The 5,070-nt window shown below is 37.2% G+C and overlaps 1 pseudogene; it reads right to left on the bottom strand.

Moving 5' to 3' along the window:
• Window positions 1–2,072: 2,072 nt before the first annotated feature.
• Window positions 2,073–2,203, bottom strand: LOC145258525 (U2 spliceosomal RNA; annotated as a pseudogene).
• Window positions 2,204–5,070: the final 2,867 nt, after the last annotated feature.

Here is a 5,070-nt window from a genome sequence, read left to right as displayed (position 1 = left end):
TTTAGCATGAGCTGAAATAAGCTTTACAAGTAAAAAATAGGTGACAATTTTTTTTTTTACACAGTGATCACCACTTATCAAGGCCCGGAAGCCACTCAGGGATAAGGGTTATTGCAAGTACATTACGTTAGTGTGGATATTTGATGTAGTGTTTACTTAAGGGATCGGTTCATTAGGAATTTGTTAACGTTGGACTTGAAGGCATCCAAGTTGTAGTCCGGTGGGAAGCAGGCAGACGGAACAGAGTTCCACAGGCGTGCAGTTCTAAGAAAGAAGCTTTGTTCATGGAATCCGCGTTTTGATTTAAGCACAGATATAGAGTGGGGGAAATTTTTCAAAGTGGATTCAGCTAGACGGGTGTTTTTTTGTGAAAGATTGTCGAGAGGGGACCAGAGATTGGAGTTCAGACCAGAGATTGGAGTTCAGACCAGAGATTGGAGTTCAGACCAGAGATTGGAGTTCATTTGAGAGTGCTAAGCGCTGTATGTGGACATCATGACTGGAATCTACATGTGGATGAGGATCGGTTTTGAATTTAATATTCTGAGGCATTGACTCGAACGTTCTCATTAGATAATCGTAGTTAAGGTGCGTGGTGCTTCGTCAGCATCAGATGGGCTACAATTTAGAAGTGTCATCACTGTGTATCATCTTCTCATGAGCAGAATATACATTCGTTTGGGGATCGCTCGTTAATTTGATATTCCCTGTAAAATACCCCCTGCCTAGGAAGATGGCACAGTCCAAACATAGAGCTATGATCACATCAGTTATTGCCAGTTTGATTATTTCGTAGTTTATTCAATTTCTCTTTTGCCTAGGAGAAACGTGTAATAGCTGTTCATTTTATCTTTTTTTTGTGTGTGTGGTCAATTAATGAAAAATAAATAGTGTTAGACTGTAATAATAGGTTTTCCTTACAAATTAGTGCCCCTTCTTATGTTAGATGGATTTTTACTGTGTTTAAACGTTTCTTAGTAGGAAAGCAAATTAATAGGAACCAGTCACACTACCAGGGATTGAGAGTCTAGTTTATTCTAGTATTTAATCCATAGTTTGAAAAAGCATATATGGATGCATATGTTTTTCAGTGATACTACGGAAAATTAATCCGTTACATCTTCTATATAAAAGGCTATATATCTGTCTGTCTGTCTGCTTGTCTCCATATTTTCAAACTTTATCTCTACCGAAACTACAAGTCGCAGAGCGGTGCTAGGGGTTTCAAATGATTGGATTTTTATGGACCTTTCTTTTATAGGTTTTTAACTGGTTAAAATAGTTTTTAAGAAATAAAAAATGGGCCAATATTGAAAAAAAATCGTTATACATTTTGTACATTCATCTTACTTTATTTTTAATTTTTAATTTTTAATCAATTATGCGTGTCACATTGGTACAATGGTAACCTTACCAGCTTTGAATGACGCACTTTTTCTTTCGATTCTGGCTGGTGGCACCCAAATACGTTTTTTTTTGTTTACTTTTGAAATTACGATTTTATAATAATATATACGAAATGTAGAGAAATTAAAATATCGTATTTAAGCGTATGTTACGACCCCGACGCTAGTATATGAATAAACTCTGCCTTTCTAATTCTCTTCTTATTTTCATCTACCTTTTTTACTATTACTTTGTTAATGCTCATGCAGAAAAAGGGCCGTGCTATTGTCGGAATTTTACGGGCAGTTCACGTAAAATGTCGGAAGGTGCCGAAATAGTGAGTCAATAAAAATTTTTCATTGAATTATCTTCGTAATGAGAGAAATAACATGGTTTTCGTTTGAAACAAGGCCGATAGCTATTAGTCGCGTGCTCTCGTGTAATGAATGAATGCGTGAATGTAGGATTGACATGAAATTCTTAAAGACATACTAAAATGACCGAAAAATGGTCTGAAATGAATTAAATAAAAAAAAAAGTAAATGACTTAGAATAACTTTAATGAACTTAAGGATGAATTGGATGACCTTAAGAATGACTTGAATGCTTAAAGAATAACTGGAATCCTTCAAAAACAACTTGAATGATCTGAAGAATGACTTGAATGGCTTTGAGACTGACTGGTTATAAAGTGGGTGATCATTTTACATTAAATTAATACAGAAAAACGATCCCCCACTTTATATCACAATAAATACAGCATGTAGTAAGAACAAATGCTACACTTTGATCTTGGCCAAAAGGCCAAGAAAAGGGTATTTATTTGCTCCCTCGCCGAGTAAATTAGGCACAAGGCCGATTTTTAATGTGAGGAGTGAAGGGGAAATGGGGACCAACTCCCCGGGGAGTAGGGGAGCTGGATAGTGACAATTGGTATGAAGGGTTTCCACTACATTGACCAAGGTTTTATATGTGAAGTCGCCCCCACATATGGTCTTTGTTTGCAGTATCTGCCGGAACAGATACTACATTTTGATCTTGGCCAAAGGCAAGAAAGCTTAAAAAGCAAAGCACAGCATCTGTTTACAACAGACTTTTGATCTTAACCAAAAAGGCCAAGCACAAAAGTGTTACGGACAGATCGACCGACAGACCGACCGACGGACTGACGGAGTGACTTACAGAGTCACTTGCACGCGACTAAAACTTGCGTTTGAGCGAAAAATGCTAAACTTTCGCTCAGTACATTCCGGAGTTTTACGTAAATTGCCCGGAAAATTCCGACAATCTGCATAAATACCACTTTGTTATCTCATATTCAGAATTGTAAATGTTATATATATGATGTGCCCTATTTACTCTTGTCTGCGCACGATAGCTATGGCAACGTTATTGGTTCCCCAACAAAGGAGGGGTTGAACCTTGTAATTCTCTAACGTTTGCTTTACTCTGTTTGACTTTTCTCAATAATCATGTCTTGGATTTTTTAAAATTTTGCACAAACTTTAGTCATGGTGAAAATAAATGTTTTCCAGAATGGATTTTCCAAGACAACTCTGATTGCCCGCCGAGAAGGCATTATAGGAGTGAAATTGCCTCGAAATTGTTCTTCCGTTCGTTTGTTGTTATTTTCTCAATAACCACGGATTGTTTTTTTTTTGTTGTTTTAAATATGCACAAACATTAATTTTGGTGAAAGTAAATTTTTGCCAAAATTGATTTTCCGGAATATCTAGGAAGCATTATAAATGTAAAATTGCCCCAAATCGTTCACTCGTCGAGGGTGAGCCCACATGCTTGCCTTGTTTTTTTATGGGGTCATTTGTGATGGTGCCATCGTCCTGCAACACACAAAACTTTGCATTCTTAATGGTTACCCATGTTAGTGCTGATGAAGGCTAAAAGAAAATATCCGTTACACATAATAACTTGGCAGCTTCTAAATTTTTGAAATGATAATTAATAATTCGTATTATTTAGATTATTCAGACTACAGTTCTCGTATTGAGTGTTATTTTTACAACGTTTCAGCCGATGTAACCTTCTATTTTCTTCAGGTCTATCTTCGTAACATCGCAGGAACAAACAAACAAAAATAGTAAAAAAAGAAAAATCAGACTCGGCATTTTTTAAGTGCAAATGAAATTCATTTTTTCGTGGTTCCTCCAAAACAACGCATTCCATTATATAAATTATTTTAGCACACACATGTGCTTTTTAAAAGTCTCTCTCACCACCACCTCACGTTGACGCTTCCAGTGCTTTCTCGTCCTCGCCTTTCACACGATCTTCTTGCTCGGTGAAGCTTGTTTCTCTCCTCGACCACGAGGTGCTCTTTTTTCTTATTTTCTTGCGATGTAATCTGGCACACACTTGAAAGCTTGCATACTTGCTTTAACGGCTGCTTACTTTCGATCATTGATGGCATTACAGTGTGAAATAGCCCCGTCGTTTCATGTAACATAATCACAGTAAAAGGTAAATTGTTGCGCAAGTTTTATCTTCGCTTATTTTGTAATCAAATTCAGCTGAAAGCTAGTTGTTAGATACGAAATATTTTTCAAAATGTGACAAATGATTCATACATTCTGACAATCGACAAGAATGTTTCCTCATTGTGCATCACAAGTTGATGCCCTTCCGTTCTTCATTCTGCATCCAAACGGCTCGTGTACTTACGCTATGTTTTATAGTCAATATAAAGTTAACTGTTTTACGAGGACTTTCTTATTCGAGTATGACAGCACCATAATATAATTACACGCGTCGTCTTTAATGTGTTCGGGGAAAAAAAACTAACCAGATACTCTCTTGGCATTGATTCCAAACCTCCCATTCAGCAGTTTAATATTTTGACATTTTTTTTCAAATACATTTTCCCTCAAGCTTTCGCATCGCTTGCTGAATTTGATCGTCGGTTTTCTGACTGATATAATTTTACTCGTTGCTATTAAACCCATTAGCTTTATAAAGTTTATGATCACATCCCAATTATTTACTCATCTTATATATTGGTGAGATATGGTACAAAGCCGAAAGGTAAGGAATATAAGTCCATACATAAGAAGTGGTAATCATTGTATCCTTATAAGTACCTGAGTTTATTTTTTACAAAGCATATCGCTACTTGGATGTAAGGTGCTACAATTTGGGGTCATGTCTAGGACAGATTAACGATATTTGTTTATGTTACATTTAAACATTTGCATATTAGTACAGCTAGGGAGCAGGCAGCAGGAAGACATTTCCAAAGTCTAGCTGTTCCAGGTAAGACACTATTAGAATAGAAAGCTTTCTAGCATTTAGGGACATCAACAGTGGAAGGGGCGAGATCTTATTGCTAGGCGGGTTTGTCAAAGATATATGCATCAAGGGGGTACAATTGAAACAAGTTCACCAGAACATATTCAATTCAGATATTTGTAAAACAGACGCAGTGCAACATCGCGGCTATGATACAGGGAATGGAGTTTGGTTGATGAAGTGGGACTGATTAGATTGCAACTCTTTTTCGGACCCTATCTAAGGGGGAGAGACTAGTGGTAGATGCACCAGCCCAGATGTGGCAACAATACTCCATGCATGGGCGAATAGTGGCCTTGTAGCGGTACAGGATACTCTCAGGTGTGAGTAGTCTTCTAGCTTGATAGAGGGAACCCACCTTTTTTGCAGCAGTCTTCGCAA

Source organism: Euprymna scolopes, chromosome 33 (assembly GCF_053919585.1).
Source record: "Euprymna scolopes isolate OS-2025 chromosome 33, ASM5391958v1, whole genome shotgun sequence".
In the NCBI taxonomy this organism is placed as follows: domain Eukaryota; kingdom Metazoa; phylum Mollusca; class Cephalopoda; order Sepiida; family Sepiolidae; genus Euprymna; species Euprymna scolopes.
This window is presented reverse-complemented; position numbering and strand designations above follow the sequence as displayed.